At 37.1% G+C, this 25,123-nt stretch overlaps 1 protein-coding gene and 1 long non-coding RNA gene across 2 annotated transcripts in view; one reads left to right on the top strand and one right to left on the bottom strand.

Moving 5' to 3' along the window:
- Positions 1-25,123, bottom strand: part of iqsec2b (IQ motif and Sec7 domain ArfGEF 2b) — a 50,611-nt gene that overhangs the window by 16,963 nt on the left and 8,525 nt on the right. The gene's annotated exons all lie outside the window — the stretch shown is intronic.
- LOC107836417 (uncharacterized) lies at positions 7,979-9,792 on the top strand. Its single transcript, XR_001662308.1, has 2 exons — positions 7,979-8,438; positions 9,423-9,792. It is a non-coding gene; the product is annotated as an uncharacterized LOC107836417 (long non-coding RNA).

Here is a 25,123-nt window from a genome sequence, read left to right on the forward strand (position 1 = left end):
TATGGGGGAATTTTTCTGCCCATATCAAGTCTCATTTATTTGCCTATCAACACCAGTCAAAGTGAGACCTGAAAATCCTGACGAAAATAACATCTTTGTTTATAAAATAGTCTGTACACTTGAGAACTTAATCTACGAAAACAGAAAATTCAGGTATGGCACGTATTTTAAAAAATGTTTTAGTACGGAACATAGGCAAGAAGATGTGGATTAAAATCAGAAGAACAGGTTTGTTGTGTAAAACATAAATGTGGCCATATCACAGCTGACAGCTCATCATTTATGTAAGAAAGCCTGTTTTCAGGTCTCAGCGCCAGAGAGAGACGGACTCTCTGGAGGTTTCCTCCAGAGGACAAGCCAACACTTTCACTACTCTCACCATCTAACGGGAGCTGGAGCAGATGGCGGCACTCTAATAAACTACAGCATCGTCACAGAGACCGTTTAAAGAATAAAAGAAGTGGGCAGAAATTGAAAAGTGAACGGGGGCGCTGAAAAAGCACAATGTCAGCTTCTCTGGCTCCTGTCCCCTCCATCATATAATATTGATGTGACTGTGTGTGTGTGTGTGCGGGGGTGTGTGTGTGTGTGTGTGTGTGATGGAACCCGCAGCAGGACACCGAGGCTGCTGGATTAACCTCTCTGCAGCGTGCCATAGGGAAGCCAATAATGGCATCAATCTGTGTATTGACTCATTTCCGCCACAGCATTGACTCAACGAAGTCGCCTGAAATGGTTTCCAATATTTTCACCATTAAACTTTAAAATAACATTCAATGTTTGGTGTGAAGCTCAAATCTTAATGTCTTAATGTAAAACCCAATCGAGTAAAGTTAGCATAGTTCTCACAAATCTGAACCGGAAGCAATCCGCATCACTGAACCGCCATCTTGGTAGGCAAGTGCAGCGCAAAGCATAGATGAACCAACAAGAAAATATATTTACACAAATATAAAGCTCTGGAAAAAATTAAGAGACCACTTAAAATGATCAGTTTCTCTGATTTTACTCTTTATAGGAATATATTTGGGCAAAACGAACATTGTCCTTTTATTCTATGAACTACTGACAATTCTCTAATGTTGTATGTATCAGCAGAAAATGAGAAATGAATCAAAATAACCAAAAATATGCAGAGCTTTCAGACCTCAAATAATGCAAAGAAAACAAGTTGATATTCATTTAGAAACAACAACACTAAATTGTTTCTAAAGTTGTTTTTACATGTTTAACCAAACTTGTGAAGCTGTTGGTGTATTTATGTCTGCTGCACTGATGCAGCGTTATAAATTAAATTTGTATTCTGCTTTAAAAACAAGTTTAAAGTGATTTCAGCAGCACTATTTTCTGTATCAGATCGGTCGATACTAAACCTCAGATATCGTTATTGGAAGAGAAAATAATGGATCGGTGCATAACTAAGTGGAACCAGTGCTTTTTCATCAATATTAAGGAATTTTTGTCTTGCTGAAAAGTTACTTGTAAGATAGCTTTGTCTTATTTCAAGTGACCAAAGATGTTAAGACCAAAACTACTTGGTAAGATTTTGCATTTTTGAAGTGTTTCTGTTGGGTTTTTCACATAAACCCAAATGAAATGCATTGAAGGGAGATTAATTTTGTATATGAACAGTAAATTATCAAGCACTAGGCTGATTCCCCTAAGCAACAATTCTTTCCAATAATCTCAAGATTAAAAAAAAAACTGAGAAAATGACATAACTGCTGGTGGAGCAAGTTTGTGTGAATCTCCTTCTTTGAGTTTGTCCAACTGAAAGGAAACAATCAAATCATTCACGAGTCAGAGCGGAGCATTCCTGATCCGCCAACTCGCTCCAGCCGCCTCACATTTTCCTGCAACCATCAGGTTCAAAACTGAAACGCGCTCAGAGGAGGCAGCAAGATTCCTGCGCTGCCAGATTGTTGGCAGGGCCACAAAGTGAGGCAGGTGGCAGAATTTTTTAAGCATAATCTCTGGATTATCTAAGGATCTCAGGCAAGAAAGACTAAGAGATATGGATTGTGTGAACAGATGATGACATGCAGAAAAATGTAAACTTTTACTGGAAAGTGTCTGTCGTATCGTTGCTTACAAAGGAATTGATTTTAGTTTCTAAAAGATATTATATTTGTGGAAGTTGCTCAGTGAGAAATAATGCTTTAAACTCTGAATTCTGACTTTTTTCTTAGTTTTTTTTTTTCTTTCCAGTGCCCTAATCATCTTCTACACACAACAAAAACACAGTTAAGTGTTTAGTTTCTAGTGCAAATATCTGATTGGATTAAAATAAACAAATCTTGCTAAAGTAACTAGTTTGTTTTAAGCCTTGAATACTGATGAAAAAGTACAGATTATTTCATTATAACCTGGGAAAATGTCTTGTTATAAGTGAAATAATCTGCCAGTGGAACGAGTACTTTTTAAAAATCAATACTGAAGAATGATTGATCTAAAACAAGCCCCAACATCTTGCTGAAAAGTTACTTATAAAGTAGTTTAGTCTTGACTGTAATAAGAAACTAGACAAAAATAGTTACGATTTTGTGTTTTTGCAGTGTGCCCTGCAGACACCCATTTAAAAAAACTTGGAAGCTCTTAAACAGCACTTACAGTCATATCTGACAATTACTCACTTCACTTCCTCAAGAGGGATTCGTCATCTCAATGGCATGTACTCTGTCAAACAGGTAGGCTGTAGCTAAAACAGTACTTCTCTTTTGCTTGTGTTGGTTTTTCAAATCACGTTCATTGTCTCTTTAAGTAGAGCTTCGAAACCAATTGATTTATCACCGGTGTCGCTTTTTTTGGAATCTGTCTTTGAAAAAAAAGAAAAGCAGCCAAACTTTAAATGAGGCAAATCTCATAAACAGAAAGTCGCCAACAACCCAAACGCAGAAAAGCCAAACCAAGTTCACTTCTGTGACAACTTATGAGGTGAAACGAATGTTAAAAACTTCTTACCATCCTGGCGATGTCAGAGAAAAGTCCGACTCTGGCTGCAGGAGCTTGATAGCAACACCCCCCCTCTCCTCTGTCTGGCTCTTTCACTTTTTTTCACACTCACATTTCATTGGCTCCCGTTCGCCCTGCTGAGCCGAACAGGCTGCATTCTCCACAGTCTTCTGACAGCTGTGAACTTCACTCATCCTGCACATTTTCTCACATCTGGCCCAGTCACTTTCACTATCCAGCGTCAAACTTGGGGGATCACAATGACAGAAACATGTTGAAACATCCATTACTGATTAAAAAGTGAAGGGATTAATCAGAACCTGAAGTATATTTATATAGGCAGTGTGCTGAAGCAGCTTAAATGAAGACTTTTATATAGAAAGTCTCAAACATTACATAAGAAGCTTCTATCCAACACAAATCTGTAAAACAGCTGAAACACTGAGTTCCTTTACATCAGTGTTTCTAAAACTTTTTTAGGCTGAGGACCATTTAACAAACACTCAGACCACCTAACATAAAATTACCCCACAACAACGCAACATCTTAGTTTATATAACCTGAGATGGAAATATTAGTCTCTTAACTCATCGTCTATGATGCTGTTTAACAAATGTGACCAAAATAAAGATTCTCAAAGTATAAGCGTCCCAATGATAGAAAATACAAGAAATTTAAAAAATGTCTTTACTGTGTGAACTAATAACGTTTTAGGGATATTTGTAATTCAGAATAGACTTCAGTTACTCTAGCGAAAACGAACATTTTCTGTCAGACAGTAATCCAACATAAGTCATTTTATTTTAGGTGTTAAGATGCAGTTAGTCAGCGTGGGGCGCAACGTTGTTCATCGTCACCATCAGCACAGCCGCAGCCTGGATCTGGCTGCATGCGGCAAGCTGTGTATCAAATAGTGTTTAAAATAGTGTTTAAACACTATTTCTTTTTAATAGTGTTGAAAAACAGAAGTTCTGCAACTCACCCTGAGAAACTTTCCACTGGTATCTTCAGGTTTTCTTAACAGGTGTTACACCAAAATCTGTGACCCATCATTTTCTGTGACTGCAGGGGGCGATAGCGTGCAAATAGGTTTGTAAGACCAGCGAGAAGAAGAGTATTTACGTAAACTGCATAAATACAGCTTACCGTCGCGTTGATGGAGAAAATATGATGTATTACTTTGCATTTGAGGCTGAACACTGTTTGCCAGACCATCGCATTGAGTTTGTTGTCGTTATGTAAACCAACTGTGGCCGTTTAATAAATCGGTAAACAATTAAACGATTTTAAGTGCCGTGCTAGTTTTCAACACGGCTGAAATAATATTTAACCCAGGCTCACACTGGTTGCAGATTATGATGGCCAGAATAATTCACAGATTTTGGTGTAACATTGTTCTCAAGCCTTTTACCCATGACTATTTTTAAACACAGTCCTTTGGGAAGCTAACTGTAGGCCGCTTACATCGTAGCATAGAGAAAAACTTTAAAGTTTTGAGATTAATTTCACATATTTTCCAGAGGAAACATGGACATTTTCTAACATCGTAAAGCTGGGAATGTTCAACTTCTGAAAATTTTCTGAGTTTCAAAGTTTTCAACTTTTCGAGCTCAGAAATGTTATGTTTTTCTAGAAAATTTCTGAGTTTTTTTGGTGGACATTTGCTAAATTTTTTTCAAACCACTTTGGCCTGTTTTTAATCAGAACGCATTGAATCTGACTATATTGTTTTTTTTCTTTGATCAAACTGAATTGTGTTAAATTTGTAATGGATTTTCTCTGTCTTGGACGGTGAGATCTATAATGTATAGGCACACAATAAATTCTTTAATGCACTTGACTCTATAATAGGACTTACTGAAATATATATAAAGAAACGATTTTGCAGCAAAAGGCGTCTAAAAATTCTTCTTTCAAAATCTAATTTCTGCAACATTTCAACTCAAACTGTGCGTTTTTCTGCCCTTTGCAATAAAACTCATTTATAAACCATGTGCAAATAGAAAAGGTTGCACCAAGTCTCTTGCACATTTAATGATGCATGAAAAAAGAACACGTTGTGAAAATTTGAAGCTGGAGCGTTGTGCCAAGCAGCAATAAATGTGCTCCACTCTCATCTGTATTCCACCAGCTGACAGCCCTCCATTAAAAATCACATTCTCTCCACAGAAACCTTAAAATAATCCATGTAACCAACCCAGTTATCGTGCTGTCAGGGAAAACATTACTCTTAATTTTTCTACTTTTTGATTTTTTGAAGAGTTAGATTTTTTTTTAAAGAAAATGTAAACAAAAAACAATTTCTGACACCCAAATATCAACACACATCTGCTTTGAAGAGTGTCACATTACTGATAACACTGATTTTAATAAGAGCAATTATTGTTTAAATAGGAAAACTTTTATTTATATTTTTCTCTAAATTAAATGCAAATCTGCTCTGTATCTTCCTCTAAAACAGATAATACCCTCAACTTAGCATCAGGCATCAACAATTCATAAATTAATAGTATTGACCTTTTGCACGTGACGTCACGCTCTCCAGAACTCCGCCCACTCCGCCATGACGCACGTCAGAACAAGCAGCAGCTGGTCTAAAAACAGACATCTGTAACCTAATATCTCTTCTATCTCGTTGATTTCACTTTAAAGATGGTAAAAGGAAGCTTCGCAGTCGGCTGCACAAACAGACATGGATGCAAACCAAACTTGTTATTTTATTGCATAACTTTTATTGTGTATAATAAAAGCCGTAAATCATGACTGGCAGCCCTCGGTGTAATCGCGGCTTTGCAGCGAATAATTTTTACGAGGGAAGACCACTAACGTTCATATACTTATTAGAAAGATGTAAAATATCGGAGAAGGTACGGGTCTAACCGTAACCATGGAAACAGTGCCGCACCGTCATGTAGCCTTTATGGGAAAAAAACTGGTTAGCATCTCGTCTTTTGTACGTTTTTAAGTCTGCTACGGTGGAAGGGGGAACGCTGTTTATGACATAGTGATATAAATAATGTGTGAATTCATACAAAGTCGGTAATTTGATCAACACGTCAGGAAGGAGGATGTATGGGTCGCTTTCTAAGCTAGCTATTGAAGAGCTTTAAGAGCCAGACTGTGAGCCCCAACCAGGTGTTTTACGTTCACAGACAAATTAGCTCGACTCAAACAAGTGGAAGCTACGAAAAAATTGGCCAAAACAAACTGGGAAAATAATTTCAGTCGCTCTGTTCAATACTCCCGATCCTCATTTCCGGCGTCCATCATGGCGCTTCAATGATTAAGTGACGTAGTTGCAAAGGTTAATAGAACAAACTTTATGGCAAGCCGTTTTAACATAAATTCGGTTTCGTCTGACTATCCGAAATTACATTCCAGATATCTAAAAATGCATTTTGACTAGACAAAACTACATTTTGACTATCCGGAATGGCAATTTAAGATATATGTATTCTGACATTCTGACTAGTAAAAATGATAATTCAAGATATCTTCAATTACATTTTGACTAGTCAAAATTCCTTTCAAGATATCTCAAATGACATCACTGGATCTGTCATTTGACGGGAGACATATCCGTAATTACGATTTAAGATATCTTCAACACAATTATGACTAGTCAAAATTACAATTTTAAATATCTGAATTAAGAATGACGTGGAAACCCCTTTGTGGTGTCCAAACAGTTGCCTGCAGAATTTTATGTTTCCTGCACAAAATTGTCAGTAAATGTCACAAACTAGAAAGAGCTCGACAATGTTGGAAATGCAGCGATAGCAAAACTTCATAAACTATAAGACTGTTTCTGATATCTGCAAAGAATTTCCTGTTTAATCATTATCAATGAACCGAATGCACTTAAAAACAGCTTTGAAAAGCTAAAATTGCTATTGTCAAACCATTTTCAACATGAAAGTGGCGCATTTTCAAACATCTTCTTTTGTTTTCTCTATTTTTTATTGTTTTATTAAACTTTCAAATTGCTACGTAAGTCAGGGACGTTTTGACTAGACAGAAAACTAATTCAATTCAAGATATCAGTAATGTCATTCTGACTAGTCGGAATGTCAATTTAAGATATCTTAAATAGAAAAGCTGTGTAATTCAAGATATCTCAAATTCATTTAGAGATATCTTAAAAGGAATTTTGACTGGTCAAAATTACAATTCAAGATATCTTTAATTTAGTTTTGTCTAATCATTATTTGCTTTTAAGATATCTATAATGTAGTTTTCACTAGTCAAAACTACATTCCTCCGATCCAAAAATACATTTAAGATGTCTTGAATTATGGAGTCATTAGAGATATCTTTAATTAAAATTATGACTAGTCAAAAACCAAAATCAAGATATCTTGAATTTACTTTATGACTAGTCATAATTTAATTGTAGATATCTGAAATGTTTATTTCAGATTGTCAGTAATTCATTGTAGATATCTTGAATTGAAGTCTCCATACAATTCAATGTTAAATCTGATGTCATTTTGACTAGTCAGAATGTAATTAGAGATATCTCAAATAGTTATTTTGTCTAGTCAAGATATAATCAGAAATATCTTAAATCGCTAAAATGTCTAGTCACAAAACAATTTGAGATATCTAGAATATAAGAGCGGTAAAACCGAATTTATGTTATAACGGCTTGCCATACAACTTTAACAATACCATTTACACAGCAACCCAGAACAAGAATCAAACATGGAGAACCAACATTTAGTTTTATACCTCTCTAATCCAGAACAAATTTAAGATCCAGAGAAATCCATATTAGATATAAATTATCGACTTCGTATTCTTATTAAACACAGGAAACCAATATTTAGTCTTGTACTTTTTTTGCTGTTACCCTTACCTGTTGTCTAATTTTTTTGGTTTTGTTTGTATTTCCTTCTAATTCATGTAAAGCACTGTGTTGCTGAAAAAGTGCTATGCAAATAAAATGACCTTACATTAAATAAGAGAGACTTCAAACATAAACATTGCTTTGTGTTAGAGGATTCTGTGTTTTAATACCGACTACTAAAGCATTTCTACTATTAGTTTTTGTGTTGCTAAGGTAGAGAAGAGTGATGTAACACACAGTGATCCAGTATGACAGGAAAAAAAACATAGTGGAGCGTAAAAAATACCTCAGGAAGGGAACAAAGTGTCTCCAGGCCCAAAAAAATCTTTATTGTGATGAATAAACTTGATGGACAAGAGAATATTAAATAGAAGGAATCATCATCATGATTAAAAAACTGAACACAATTATTTTTATTTTTACATTGCGTAAATCCTGGGGACAGAAGTTTATGGAAATCAGCACATAAATCAAATCAAGTGACTCAACTAGTGGATCCAAGAAAAGCATGGAGGCAACAGTAACGAGCAGATGATGCTGATGTGTTCTGACAGAGAGATATGGCTTCAAGAGAGGAAATAAATAGCAAGGAAGACAGAGAACACAACATCAAGACCTCATAAAGTAATGATTAAAGGTGCAGTATGTAAATTTGATTAGAAAATAAATGTTTCTTACATATTTATTAAAACATTTACCCTGTTGTGACAAATAATCTGGGAAAGTATTGAACCTTGAGCTACTATTGCTGAATAAATGAACCGCTTCCAACCAAAAACAACCAATCAGAGACAGGAGGAGGGCCTTAGTGCTGTCAATCGTCCTCATAAACATGCTGCTAAATGTGCAAATGCCAGAGAAACAATGCATCGTGACAGGAAAACCGTTTACCTGCCGTCAATGGTGGCTATGCTAAGGCCTGCCGCAATAAATCAATTAATTGCACAATAAAGTGAACTCAATAATTTCCATTTGTTTTTCTCTTTTTCTACTAAAAAGTGGATGATAAAAGTCTTTATTAGTATCAACTAACCACTTTGTGAGGACAATTTTGTTAACAGAAATCTCAATTTATTTTTTGTTTTGTTTATTTTGTATATTTAAAATGTCTTCCAGTTCCAGTGTTAAATGTTCATTAGAATTTTATATTGATCTTTGCTTATGTGTTCTTTCATTTTTATGCCATCACTATTATATTAGTTGAAAATGGTATTAAAAAAAACCCATTATCGTTTATCACAATAATTTCTGGGACAATTTATCATCCAGCAAATTGTGACAGGCCTAACATGCCAACTACCCTGAGGATTCATGACAGTGCAGCAGAGAGCATGATGGGAGATAAAGGAGTGATTGACAGCACTAAGGCCCGCCTCCTGGCTCTGATTGGTTGTTTCCAAACAGCACTGGGAGTTTGATTATCTGTCTCATCTCATACTGTCACAGCATATTAACAAAAAAAGTTACATACTGCAGCTTTAGCACACAAAGCTTGTCACACATGAATAAATCGATGACACAGATCCCACAGGTTGCAGGCGTCTTAATTTTCTCCCAGCAGGAATGCAGAACAAATGTCTTTTTTTTTGACGCACAGCAACGTCTCAGCATTTTTCCACAGGTAAGCAAGCGAGTCGTGGAGAGGACAGCCACACCTCTGCTCCGTCAGCGGGAGGAGGGGCTGCTGCAGCCTGAGGCAGAGCAACAGAACTGATGGGCGCCCTCGTCCTCGCCCTCCTCACTGGGGAGGCGACAAACATGGGACAGCAGGCGGACGAGAAAAAAAACAGAGGAAAAACGTGAAAAACGAAGCATGAAGCAAGCAGGTGGGATCCCGTCCCTACTAGTGTGGGTGGCATTAAGGAGATAAAGCAGGAACAAAAAAGGCATCTGGGTTAGTTTACTCTGCAGCCGCCTTAGTGCCAGTAGGTGGCAGTGTTGCGGCATTGTGTGCTGGAGAGCAGCATCAGCTGAGGGATAAGTGGAGGAGATAAAAGAGGCAAAGAATCACCGGGTTTACTTGTGACTCAGTCAACCTCAGTCCTACAGCTTTACTGGAGATCACTGCTTCCTCTCGCTCCGCACAGGAGCGATGTGCGTTTTTCTGAGCTTGCAGAACAGCAATCTATTAGTCACACCTGGGAGGTGGGAGACTGAAGCACAAGTTTCTACGATGGGTGGAGGAGGTAGACAAGGATTAACTGTAAAAAAAAATATAAAGAAAGAAAGAAAACACTAGAAATGTGACAAATGGGGCGGTTTTGCTGGGTTTGGATGACTGACAGTGCCTTGCAAATGTTTATTTTACATCACAACCACAAACAAAAATGGATTTAATTAGGATTTCATGTAATGTATCAAAACAAGCGATACAGGATTTTTTGTGTATGGCCTTCTTTCCTCTGATATCCCTAAATAAAATCCACATCTGTGTAATTTAATCTCCAAAATAATCCAGCTGTTCTTAAACTCAAGGTTTTTTTTTTTTTTTTGAGAGGATTAGCAAAAAAACATCATGAAGACCAATCAGGGTTAAGTTGCAGAGAAGTCTAAAGACAATCTGCAATTATGTCATCAGCTTTGAACAATTCTCAGAGATCATGAAAAGTTTGGAAAAACTGCAAACCAGACAAGACCTGACCGTTCATATAAGCTGACAAACTGCAACATTTTCAGCTGCTGCGGTTCGGTTTCACATTGAATTATCAAACAAACTAAACCCTTTGAAAAACCTGTTACTCTCCTCGCCTGTGGGGGCGCTGCAACAAGAACTACTGAAGGAAACAACACAAAAAAATCAGAAGACGACTAGCGCAACTTCCTTCTCTTCACAAAATGCAAACAAAATGGAGTAGCGTCAGATTTTAGCATTGTAGAATTTCTCTTTTGTCAATGGCTAAAGACCACAAGTCATTTTTCCTGCTAGCGCCAGATTCTCGTTTTGTTTTGGTTGTATTTACTCAGAATGCTCTACACTGTAGTCCACTTCCCACTTTTGTCCGATTTCGGTTTGATTATGCATTCACAGTTCCATAAACAAACCGGACTTCAAGGCAAATGAACTAGAGTTTGATTAAAGTGGACTAAACAGGGCTGGTGTGAATGCACCCTAAGAGTCGATGATATATATTTGTTGTTTCTAAAAATGATTTCCATCCAATATGATTGAATTTGAGTTATTTACAGTAGAATGAGCAAAAAATCTCTAAATGACCAGAACTAATCAGATTTTTGTTTGAGAAAACTAAATGAAAACCATGAGTCATTCATCTTCCACTTTACATTTAAAAAATACTTTGTTTGTGGTTGTAATTTGAAAAGATTCTAGGGGGGAAAGGTAGCAGAGGTTGCAAGGTAGTTGGTTCTTAATCTTTGTCCTCGGGTCTGCTTGTTCTGCTCCAGCACACCGACCCAAATGCTGCAGAAATTCATTTAAATTAGGTGCAGCATGCAGGACAGGGGGGCCTAATGCTGCGTTCCAGGCACCTGGGAACTTGTAACTAGTTGGGTTTGACGTCAGACCCGAGGTAACAGGGTTCTAGTCGAAGTGAGATTTTCAACATGGCGACGTTCATAGATGTTGTTTGCAGAAACTCTTACAAACATAATTTTCAGCCTTACTTTTCACAAACAAACACCAGTTTTAATTTGCTCAGTTTAGAGCTACAGGCACTAAATGTAGCACTGATTTTAGACGCACTCTTATGTCTGTATTGTAAAATAAATACTTTTCCACCACATCTTACTATGGGATGTCATTTGTAAAGTTTCACTGTAAAAAAATAACAGGTATAATTTGCTTTATTTAGCCTGTAATAGATGAAAATGTAGGTGTTCATTTCTCCCAAGTCATATTGTCACCATTTGTAAATCTCAGAGATCCAAACTAATTTTTTTATTTGAAAGCTTAATATTAAGTTTCAAAACATTTACACTGCACTGTCAAACAAATATTAGTAAACAATGTTACAAATGTGTAGGTTGTAAACTAAATTTTAAATTTGTACTTATGTTGTCAGATATACAAACTAAACATTTAGTTTGTAAACTATGTATTTATTTTCTACATAAATATTTATTCATAAATAAATGTAGGAATAAATAAATTCCTAAAAAACTAAAGTATAACTACTTGTTTATTGAGTTCTAAATAAATTTAGTAAAATAAATATTTAGTTATAAATACAGAAAATTATAACTAAATATTTAGATATAAATAAATAATGTTAGCTATATTTATTTAGGAACTAAATATTTAGTTTGGAAACTAAATATTTAGCTTATTCATTAAATATTTAGTTTTGAAACTAAATATTTAACACTGACTAAATATTTAGCCTGTAAACTAAATATTTAGCTTATTCATTAAATATTTAGTTTTGAAACTAAATATTTAACATTTTGACTAAATATTTAGTCTGTAAACTAAATACTTAGCTTGTTAATTAAATATTTAGTTTGGATCTATGACATTTATAAATATATGAATAACATGAAGACAATCTGAATTTGAAAAAAGAAATCCTACATTTTCTTCTTTATGCTGAATAAATTAATGTTAATTTTTTACTGTACAACTTTACAAGCAGCACCCTTATCCTGCTACTGCTAGCAGTGGCCATATTGAATCATATTTACAGGTCCTAACTGGAGGAAGTTGGAGTTGCTCCCAGTTTCCCAGAGTTCCAGTTGATTTTTTTGATTGGGAAGTCAGAATTTCCCAGCTCTGAGAGCAACTGGAACGCAGCATGAGGACCGAAGCTGAGGACCGCTGCTCTACAAGACGCCTCTTCACCAGTGGGAGGTTCTGCTTCCTGTACACTCACCTGTTGTCCTGCTGCAAACTTTGGTCAGCAGACGGGCAGCAGTACTGGTGGAGGCTGCCAAAGCTGTGAACGGTCAGACTGGTTGGAAACGGAGCGGGGAAGGCGGTACCGCTCACCGCAGTGGGTGTGGTGGGAGCCGAGGTGGGCTGCCCCGAGACAGACGGAGGCCGGACACTGACAGCGAGGTTTCAGAGACGGACGACACACAGAGAGAGAGGGAGAGAGAGAGAGCGGCATGGAGAAGCAGAGGGACACAGAGACACAAATGATCAGCGCAGAAGCAGAAACAGTGACAGAAAGCTGCACACTCATGGCAGAATGATCAGAGAAGCAATGGCCGCTCTGGAAGCAAACAGGAGATGCAGATGTGTGACAGTTTGGAGAGACAGGAGCAAGGTGACAAACTTCATCTGAGCCACACAAACAAAACGGGTTGATTCCCCTTCTGGAACATCAACGACTTATAATGGGATTAAACCTGAACACTAAAGGTTTATGCTTCCCCAACCAGGTTAGGATAGATATATGAGCTACACAAAATCATTTTTTAGATTTTAGTCTGGTCAGTTCTGCCAGATGTTGAGCTCCTTTCAGAATGAGCCATTTTTTAAAAAGTCCAACAAAAGACTGAATTTTCAAATCATCCTGTGGTTAGAAAACCTGTTAGTTTTAAAGATGTACCATTATTTAATGTGCTGTCCTTAATTAAATAAGCCTGCTGAATTGCATTTAATTTAACGAGCTGTTTAAGGGACTCTTGTCACTTAAATCCAAATAATCTGCTGCTGGCCAAGCCCACCAACTCACCTTTACACTCACACATGAAAATGGCTGCAAATAGATGTGCAATTATACAACCAAACATCTTTGAAAAGCATTAGTAGAGCCTCCTGCACAACCAACAAGAATGTACAAACTGCTTTCTGAATGGCAAGTCAATAACAAAACATGCATCTTTTCCAGCAGCCATTGAGCAGCGCATAAAACCAGCTGACCAAACGTGATGGAACTCAGCTTGGGTTGCTAGGTAATGGGGTTTGGCTTCCGTTAGGGTTGCTAGGTAACGGTGCAGTGACTCAATAATCAGTAGGTTTTTGAAATGGCTCATTTTCCAGGCACTAAAAAACATGAACTTGATGCCAAAAACTGGCTCAGTGGCAATTGAGAACCAAATGGAAGTAAAAAGAAAAAAAAAACATTTAAAAAATGTGAAATTTGCACGTAGAATTCAAGAAAACCAAATGTTTTAAATTTTCTGCTTCTTAAAAGAAGAGGAGTTCTGTTGGATTTCAGAAAAGCTCCTTTCTGGATCATCTTTTATGGAAATGGGAAAGCACTTTCTGTAATTCATGCAGGAGAAAAGCACATAAAAAACACAAAAGCCTCTCTCTCTGCTGCGCCTCTGCTCTGATAGGAATTAGAGATGTTCCATCTGCAGCTGAAGAGTGAGCAGCGGCTAGATTAGCATGTAAATGGCTGGTTCCTCACTGCGGCCAGCTGCTTTCAAGGACAGACAGTCCACTTTAGCATGTTAACAGTCTCTGAAAGGGGAAAAAAATCCACAAAGTGGGTGAAAAACGAAACAAGATCCAGAAATGAAGAGTCCGATGACGTTTTCCAGTTTTGCACTGTGAGCTAACCTTATGTCGTTTCAAAATAAAACCACTGATTGTAACTGCAGAAGAAATTTCACCCAGGATTGTTGCATTACGTAAAAGAGGGAAACACATCCTCCACTGAGTGACAACCGCCTTCATTAGTATGAATTGTAGCTTATTTCGAGCTGAGTCGACTCTCGCCCTCCTGCCGCCGTAAACGCTCACCAAGTCAGCGGCTAAAAATAGCCGCCATGACAAACGTAGTATTTACTCCCGCTTCAGTTAAAAACTACAGAGTCAAGCTGTTTCACAAGAACCACTAATCCCTTTTACTTCCCACGTTCATTATAACCCGCTGACCTCTGGAGCTGCTTATGTGAAAAAAATGAATTTACAAACAGTGGAAGAAAGAAACGCTTCACATAAAACCTAACGAGGTTTTACAGTTTCTGATTCAGGAAACAACCAGGAGGTGAACAAGATGGAGAGGAACTCACAACACTTAGAAAGAAAAACACAAAATCTTACTTATTTTTAGTTGAGTTTCTAATGCAAATATCTTTGTCTACTTGAAATAAGAAAAAAGTAACTTACATGGACCTTTTCAGCAAGATATAAGAGATTGTTTTGAGTAAATAATTCCTTAATATTGATTAAAAAGTTCAAGTTCCACAGGCAGATTATTTCACTTATACAAGACATTTTTCTTAAGTTATAAATTAAATAATTTGCCAGTGGAACTAGAACTTTTTAATTAATATTAAGGAATTATTTACTCAAAACAATCCCTTATATCTTGCCAAAAATATCACTTGTAAGTTTGTTTTGTCTTATTTCCAGTGGACTAAGATATTTGGACTAGAAACTAAACTAAGATAAGTAAGATTTTGTGTTTTTGCAGTGAACGAGCTGCATCCAAGTGGAAATAAATTCACTTTAAAAGTTTCAGAGTACGCCTAATTTCTTTAGCTGCTAATTAAAATTCCTAATTGGATTCAAACTAATATTATTATAAACAAACTTAAAATGATCAGTTTCTCTGATTTTATTTTGTAGGTCTATGTTGTGTAAAGAAACAAATGAACATTGTTCTTTTATTCCGTGATCTACTGACATGTCTCTGAAATTCCAAGCAGAAATTTTGTATTTATTAGCAGAAAATGAGAAGTGGTCAAAATAATGAAAAAGATGCAGTGCTTCAGACCTCAAATAATGCAAAGAAAACAAGTTGATGTTCATTTAGAAACAACAATACTAATGTTTTAACTCAGAAGAGTTCAGAAATCAAGAGCCGTATTATATTTTCAATAATGCATTTAAATACACCATGTGAAACATATTTCTTCATTGATTTACATGAAATCATAAAAAATAATTTAAGTTTACAGATCTGTATTACATCAATATTTTTAGAGAATTTATTATTCCTGTTTTTTTTGATTAACAAAGCATCTATACAATATTTGCTTTTTACATTTTAAGAATCTTATGTGATGATTTAATGGCTTTTTCAAAATAAAAACAAATTTATTCTGTTTAATTTGCAACATCTGAGTGAATTTAAGATATTTTAAGAAGACTCTTTAAGCACAAAAATATAAAACAAGAAAAGAGCATTTTTTAAATGCTGTAAGCATAATGAATTTCCAACTACAGCCAAGTTTAGTTTGTGTTTATTCTGTTATTTTGTCCTGATGTTCAAACAGATTAGCCTCAGTAAATCCAGGCTAAAGGCTCCCAGTGACACAAACATCACATTTAATGCCACTACTTGAAATTAAATTAAGATTTTAACCTTAATCTTTAAAATATTAAAATATAAAACTGAATAAAGCATTTATCTCATGGGTACATGCAGCAGCTGACTTTAAACAAAATGACAATTAACATAAAACACTTCTCGTTTGTGTTTTGTATTAAAAAAAGACATATTAGTAATTACATCGATAATAAATGAGTTAAAATGTGTTAGAAATTTACAAAAATGTTTTAGATTTTATGTTTATTACTGTCAGGATGTTTTTTTTTCTAAAATAATCAAACCAAGTAAGTTTTGTCTTACTTAACATGTAAAAACTTTATTTGAAGGTGTGTATAAAAGTGACATGACACAGACATAACCGTGAATAAATATAAATATTTACGACAGTTGACATGAAGCGTCATTCAGCAAATAATGACACTTTTAATGAAAAGTTGCACTAAGTCATTTTAAAAAAGTGTCAACTTTACATTATTTGGTTAATAATGACATTTTTTATGCAACGTTGCATAAAAAAATCCATTAACACTTTTGTCAACTTTGCATTAAAAGTGTCATTACTTACCGAATGACACTTCAAAGCAGCTGTCAAACATTCATTTTGACTTCTTCATGTTCATATTGCGTCAAATAAAGTCTTACCAAATGTACTAAGATATCTGCCTTAAAAGTAAAATTAGTTGGTGAGACTTTGTGGTTTTGCAGTACACCATCTTCAGCACCTTGGTAAATCTGAAGCCAACTGGAAGAGAAGAATCCAGTATTTCTACAGATTAAATTTTTTTATCTTTCTTAACTGCAAACCTCTCAGTAAATAAGCAGGGGTGTCGTTACATAATGCGGCTCGCTGCAGCGCCTCCTGCTGGAGCTCAGCGGTGAGGCTGGAGCTCCATTTACACACACAGTCCTATTTTCATCACTTGTGGGAACTTCACATTGACTTCCATTAATTTCTACAGCCTAACCCTTACTTTAACCTTTACCCTAAACCTACCCATCACAGACCTAACCACTAACCCAAAAACAACAACTTCCCTCATGGGGACCAAGAAAATGTCCCCACAAGGAGCAGTGGTCCCCATAAACACACATTGTAGATAGGTTCCCATAAGGATATAAAAACCTGGTACACACACACACACACGCACACTTTTCCTCTAATTATCCAGAGAAAAACAGACTTGTAAGTCTAATTAAATAAAAATATCATTAAGTTTATTTATTTTCATTGTTTGATTAGGAAAGTGACATGTATAAATTACACACACTAATCACACACAGACCGATTTAGCTGATATATTTCATGATTTTGGGTCAAATAATAAGAAATGTTCTTCTTTTATTCTGTAACCATGCACATTACTAGAAAGCTAAGTGGAAGGAAAAAGTGACAGATAACGCTGTAAAACTCCCACATTCTGCTTAGAACCCAATCAAAGCTACTATAAACCCTCACCACACTTTTTCCTTCCACTCAACCTTCCATTAACAAGCAGGCATGATTACTTTTGTGAACAATCAGCTTCTTTGGGAATCAGTTCTTGGAAGCTGGGGAACTGTCACGTGAGCCATGATAGTTTTTGATCATAATATTTCTGTTAAGTTTTTTTTTACTGGTCTTATGGAAATACTAAAATATTTGGAGAAAATTGATTTTATGTTTCATTAGAAGAGGTACATCTAAAAAACAAAAGTTTAATATTTCCGTCTTTCATTTCAGAAACTCAAATACTGAATAGATTTATTAAATAGACTTAACTAATCGAAGCTAATGAAAGCTCCAAATTATATATCTTAGAAAATTATAATACTACACTATAAAACTCAAAATCTTACCAAGTATTTCTGGTCCAGTTTCTAATGCAAATATCTTAGTAAACTTGAAATAAGACAAAACTAACCTAAGTAACTTTTCAGCAAGATATAAGATTATTTAGGTCAATAAATCCTTAATATTGATTTTTAAAAAATACATGGAAAAAGAAATCTGCCAAAAACTGGTCAAAAATAAGTATTAAGGAATTATTTATTTAAAACAAGCTTCCATTTCTTGCTGAAAAGTTGCAATGATTTTTGAATTATTTAAAGTGTCTATCAGATTATTATTTCACTGATAAGAAGGGGAAATATCTAGTTATCAGAAATAATCTGCCAGCATAACTAATATTTTTTCATCAATATTAAGGACTTATTGAACAATTAAAAATTGAAAAGTTACTTATAATTTAGTTTTGTCTTTTTTAAACTGTACTCAGGTATCTGCACCAGAAACTAGACCAAAAATACTTGGTAAGATTTTGAGTTTTTACAGTGCATCCCTTTCAGATAGTGAATCGGTTCAAACAGAAAAGTGGGAGAATGTGTGAAGTTGTTCGTATTTAAAGCGACAAACTAAAATAATCGAGATGAATGGAGGTAACTGAGTGAGGCAGGAGGGGGGATTTAAGTGGAAACGGATCCCGCGTCCGAACCCACCCGAGCCGGAGCGAGCGGGCGTCACTGCGTGGGTGAGCGTCTATGTATAGCCGAGCGCAGGAGAGTGGGAGGCTCACATTCACAGGAAGACATTCAGCTGCGCTCCCTCTTTTCTCTTTACGTTCAGCAGCGCACGTTTCACGGAGCAGCAGCCCACAGAGCGCAGCCGCTTCCGGCTCAGTCTGAGAACCGGACCGGACTGCTTGCTGCACCGAGTCGTTCCCACTATTGTCTGTGAAAGCAGCGTGTGGGAGCGCACTGCGTCATCCCACCTGCAGCAGGTGACCCGCCTGACTCCGTCAATCAAACCCAAGATGGCTGACAGCCACGCAAGCTGCGCCTAAAGTTAACTCAGTTTGAAGGATTCACTTCTCTCCCGAACCGCTTGGACCGGCTCTTCCACAGCACTCTAAAAAATACTCATGGTGTTTGTTGAAAAAATATATTTACACGCTGCTATGATGGCATATTAGGACCATTGTAGATAAAAAGGAGTACATTTTAGCCAAAAATGTGGAAAAATTTGGGAGGATATAACCCCTGAAATTTTTAGATTAATCTCAGAAATGTTCAAGAAAAAAAAAATAATTGAAATTTGTGGACTTAAATGTCAAAGCTTTGAGAGAAAACATGCTGAAAATTTTAGATTAATATCAGAAACTTTCTAGCAAAAAATAGAGAAAATTTCTTAGATTAGAAAGTCGAAACTGAAAACAGAAAAACAGAAATTTGGAGATTAATTTGAGAAATTGTCTAGAAGAAACCTGAATATTCCTAGTCTTGAAGTCAAAAATATTGGAAAAAAAATGCTGAAATTTTAAGATTAAACTTTCTAGCAAAAAAAAGGAGGAAATTTCTAAGACTGAAAAGTTGAACATTTCTGAGAAAAAACCTGGAAGTTTGGAGATCAATCTGAGAAATTTTCTAGAAAAATCCTGGAAATTTCTGAGCTTCGAAAACAAAACAAAAAATTGCAAGAAAAAAACTGAAATGTTTAGACCATTATCAGAAACTTTCTAAGAAAAAAAAGTATGTTTAAGCCTGAGAAGTAAAATATTTATGAGAAACAATGTGGTAATTCTGAAATTAATCCCAGACATTTTCAACAAAAAAAAATTTAATTTCTGAGCTTGAAAAGGCAAAAATTTGCAAGAAAAAAATTTGGACATTAATCTTCTAACATAAAAGAGGAGATTTCAAAACTCGCAAATGTTCTACTTTGTGACTTCTAAGGAGTTTGTTGTAAATCAATTGCCTCTTAATGCTGATGAAAAGTATCAGTTCCACTTGCAGTTTATTTCACTTATAACAAAACATTTTTCCCATGTTATAAGTGAAATAATCTGCCAGTGAAACCAATATATTTTCATAAATTTTAAGGGATTACTGACGTAAAACGAGCTCCTATATCCAACTGAAAAGTTTCTTGTAATTTAGTTTCGTCTTAATCCAAGTGTGCCCAGATATTTGCACTAGAAACTGAACCAAAAATAGTTGGTAACATTTTGCGTTTTTGGAGTGTAGTAACAACAATCAGTGTCTGCAACTGGAAACTGTTGCCTCAGTTTTTTTCAAGGGACCAGAGCATTTTTCATATTGCGCTGGTCTTCCGCCGCTCCATCGAGTCTCCTGCTGCTTGGCAACAGAGCGGGCTGCCTGCGTGGGCGGCTGCTGCTCGGCGCCAGCAGAAAGCTCAGGAAAGCACGAGGAGGGACACTTTGTGGTCGGACTGCGCGCACGCTGTTGCGCCCTGCGGGGCCGACGCACGTGCAGCACAGGTGCATGAATCCAAACGGATGATTCACCCCAAACGAACAACAATCAGACTTCATTTAAATGTAGAGTGGGCGACTTAGAAGGAGTGAGATCCCAGCAGATCACCGGTGGGATATTCTGCAAAGACCGAAATAGGTCATGAAGTTGGACTTTTTAAGACTGGAACCTGTAACCTTCGGTCGGTGAATCGTCTCTACCTCCCCAATCAAACCGTCATTCAATCCTGCTTCCGTCTTTCACCCTCACTCCTACCCTCTATCTCTTTCTATTCTGTGTCTCTCGCCCACAGAGTTCTTCACAGAAGAGCTCACAGCGTTCCCACGGTAACCAGCATCCCTATTCTAATCCACGGGAACGTGCGCACGAGTGTTTGACAAACATCCCGCCTTAAAAGTGCCACTTATCTGCATTGGAGTCGAGAAGAAAGAGTGGAAGAAAGGCGACTAACGGCTGGGAAACGAGTTCATGATCGCATCGCCCAGTGACCCCGACAGCAGCTTCTGCCCTCTGCATTAATGGCGGCTAATCTGCGTTTTTCTGCACACAAATGCCACTTAAAAATAACAAGCAGAAGGTTAAAGGTGACCCATTATACTGCCTTCAACAGGTTAGGATAGATCTGTGGGTTATAAAAACATAAAATTTTTTATGAACAAAATCATTCATGAAACTGAGATTTTAGTCCGATCAGTTCTGCCTATTTTGAGCAGAACTCAACGTGAAAATGGTTTCAAACAATTATACAACAATATATCTTTGAAAAGCATTAATAGAGCCTCCTGCACAACCTATAAAAATGCATCAAGTGGTTTCTGAATGGTGAGTCAATAACAAAACTCTTGTCTTTTCCAGCAGCCATTGTACAGCACAAACAGTGGTAAAACCAGCTGCGCTGCAAAAACATACTTTTGGTCTAGTTTTTAGTGTGAATGTCTTAGAAAATATTAAAAAACACTAAACTAACTTATAAGTAAGACTTAAGCAAGGTAAAACAAGGAACTTGTTTCAAGTCAATAAGCCCTTAATAAAAAAGTGGTAGCTCCATTGGAAAATTATTTTGCTTTTCACATCTTTCCATGTTACAAGTTAATATTAAGGAATTATCAACTTAAAACAAACTCCTTTATCTTTCTAATAAGATACTTTTAAGTGAGTTTTGTCTTATTTCAAGTGGACTTGAAATAGATACTGAACCAAAAATACTTTGTAAGATTACATTGTGACGAAATGTGCTGGAGCTCTGCTTGGGTTGCTAGGTAACGATCTGACTAGGATGGGGTTGCCAAGTAACAGCCATACTATGCTGGGGTTGCTAGGTAACAACGCAGCGTGACTCAATGAGGAGGTTTTTGAAACTACTCGTTTTCCAGACACTTAGAATCATAAACTTATTGCCAAAAACAGCTGGGTGATTTTTTGAAACACAAATGTTAGTATAAAAATGTGCAAAATGTTAAATTTTCAAAATAGGTCTCCTTTAACAAGAAGAAGCATCTTCAAAAAGTATTCAAATCCCTTTAACTTTTTCATGTTTTATTACCACTAACTTCAAGTTTTATGTACAACAATAGAGCAACAAACTGTAATAGAGTGGATTGAAAGTGAGTTGTGGTACTGTACATTTCTTCCGCTTCAGTGGCATAAACATCTTTCATAAGTTTATAATTATAAGTTCCAGCCATTGTTTACATCCCAATTCATCTCATCTGAGTTTCCTGGTGCAGAATTATAACGCATGTCTCACGTCAATGACATAATAGGATAAAATATGACAATTCAGACTGCAGATGCTTTGAAAACAACAAATCGCATATTTGTCCGAATTTGTAGCAAATATAGAAGCGGTGCAGATCAGATTTCTATGGATGGTAAAAAAATCAGAATTGGGTAGTTCAGACTGCGAAGAAAAATATAGAGATAGGTCACATTTGGGCAAAAAAATGTGGATTTGACTCACATTTGGCTAAACAGATTGCAAAGTTTCCCCCAGAAAACTTGCCAAGTCTGGTGGTTGGTTGCTAGGGCAGTCATTCATCCAGCGGCTTGTCGCGTTTTTCAGTTAAAAAATGTTTAAAGTTGACAGGAAATTTGAAAATATCACTTGATAATTGTGTGGTATTGAAATATTGGAAGATTAATACCTGAACACCAACTATAAAGTTTTAAAAAATGCAAACATTTAAAAAAAAGACTTAAATGAAAAAGCAATGCTAAACTTGGGGGGGGGCACAAGTACAGCCTGGTGACCCGCCAGGCTTATAATACACTGAGGGAAACCCTGGATTGAAAGAAGAATTTCTGAGGCCTTCCACACTGAATATTTCCACCAAAAACATAATATTATACACATAAGATCAGTTTCAGAAAAGTTTTCATCCCCTTGAATCCAGACAAGTACGCCAACAAGCAAATAATCACACTCATTAACTCTAAATTTAGCGAAAGCAAATGCAGGCCCCGCTTTTCAGATTCGTGTTAACATGTTGAAAAACCATTTACTATTTTGCATCCATGTCAGATTTGTCGTTCAAAACATCCCAGTAAAACACATTAAAGTTTGTGGTCGATAGTCGACTGCAGAAAGGCAGAGAGGATGTACAGAAATGTAATATTACAACCGTCTGGAGGCCTGCTGTACAGTTTCCACAGCAACTATACTTTGTCTCTCACAGCATCATTCTGACTCCAAGAACATTGCACTTACAGTGGAAAGATTTACATCACAGCTATTCACTTGTTTTCTTGCTATTTATGGCTAATGGTACCAACAAGCAGATGGGAAATGAAAGTATATATAGGCAAAGGCATTAGCCTTCAGAAATTTACTGCCTCAGATTGTGAAAGTGAGCAAATTCCCAAGGGATCTTTATTCAATCTGTCTGCGTAAATTAAATCTTCCATTTCTGCCGTATTTTGCCAGCAGCAACTGCCAGGAAACTGTTTTTTTTTTGTTTGTTTGTTTTAAATGAGTGAAACCTGCTTGGTTTTGACATCTCTAAAACGTGACACCATTCTGACAAACCATGTCAGACTGCGACCCGCGATGCTCCAGAGGACCCAACTGGATTTACACTCAGCATGCAGAATTGAAAATGCATTTGTGCATCAAGCGTAAAACTCGTAAAATCATTTGCAGGAAGAACGTCGGCCACTCTGAGCAGAAGAAGAAGAAGTGTCAGAGTGAGACGCTAAATATAAACACAAAAATATGATTTTGATTTCTTTTCCACACGCAGTGTGAATTCACCAACACTCAGAAGGCAAAAAAGCACCACCCACATGCAGCTTCCTCCTACACACACACACACACTTAAATGACATATCTATCATTTAAATTTGTGTCAAAATAAGCTGCACCTTTACAGCATTGCTGCAGAATTTAACTTTTTTTTAAACAGCTGCAGTTTCTCCTTTAAAAAAAGTCCTGGCAGTTTTATAGAAAGCAGATTCCCTCCCTTCACGTCGCTCGCTGTGTTCGGATGAGGTCAGAAAAAGCTCAGCTGAGCTTGCCCACACACTTCGCCCGAGGCCAGTTCATTCCTCCTAAGTTTTATCTTTGCTACGGAAATCTGTAAAACACAAGTCAGCAGCAGCTGCAGCTGCAAGCCCAAACTGCTGCATGGTTTGCACCAGGAGCGAATATTCAACAAACGAGGGTTAAAAAATAAAAGCAAAGAAGAAGAAGAAGAAGAAGGGACAAAGCTCAGAGGTGAAGAGAAAGAACAGCACAAAAGTAATTTTTGCAGCTTCTCTGAGTCATATCTGCAGCAGTGGGAAACAGAACCAGCGAGGGGGAGAGAGTGAGTGTACTTACGTGGGTATGTGAGAGAACGAGTGCGAGAGATAGACGGGGTGGAGCGGAGTGGAAAGGGGACAGGGGGGTTATATGGTGTGGAGCTACTGAGCTCCTTCTGAGAAAGAAAACCCATTACGGTTCCCCAGCTTCATGAAACAAAATTAACGTCTATCTTGGTGAGAGAGGAGCCTGGAGTGGGGGAAAGATGGAGACACAAACACCTTCTCGGCGCTCTGCGGAGCTCCCACTGTGGCAGCCGGTGAGAAAAAGACACACGTCTTTTTGCTGCTCTTCCTTCTCTGCGTTACGTAACAACTCTTCCCTGAGTAATGCTGTCAAGACCTCCAGCAGTCCCTGCCTCTCATCCTATGAGCTGCGTGACAAGCTACATGCATGTAGCATGCAGTCCCTCCCCCACTTCACAGCCCACTTCACGCTGCACTGCAGGGTCATTTCAGCTGCAAAGCAACAGCCAGACCCAGGTGGAATATTCTGCAGCCACTAAAAGAGATCCAGAGTGTCATCGCTACACTGGTAGAGCTCTTGAGCCAGATGTGGACAGATTCGCTAGCAAAGCCTGGTAGAGATAAACATTTTACTTCTGCAGAGGTAAAATCTCACATTGAAATCCAGTTTGTAGATTTATTCTGTGGGGGAAACGTCTCATGTTGAGGAATATTTGTTCCCAGAGTCACAATTGCTGCCAGCAGAAAGAGCACTTAGGGTGTTTTTACACCTGACAGTCCAGAAGAATCAGTTTGATTTTGGACCAAAAATAAAAGCAGCAAGCAACAGGAATGATCGCCAACAGCACATGTTTATTTTACGGTGTTTTCACACCTGACAGTCCGGTTGACTCGGTTCGGCTGGCAAAATTGCAACATTTGCTGCGGTTCACTTTCACACTGCACAGAGTCAAACGGTCCAAACACTTAGTTCTCATGTGACGTCACACTTCCACGAACTTTGTAACCGACAGCCATCTTGGTAGCCAGTTGCTATGACAACAACAAATAAGGCACAGGCTTGGAACTAGCTCTCCTGTCGTTCCTATCTAACTCATAAACAACATGTGTCAAACATAAGGCC

Source organism: Poecilia formosa, unplaced genomic scaffold (genome assembly GCF_000485575.1).
Source record: "Poecilia formosa unplaced genomic scaffold, Poecilia_formosa-5.1.2 Scaffold57, whole genome shotgun sequence".
Taxonomy (NCBI): Eukaryota; Metazoa; Chordata; class Actinopteri; order Cyprinodontiformes; family Poeciliidae; genus Poecilia; species Poecilia formosa.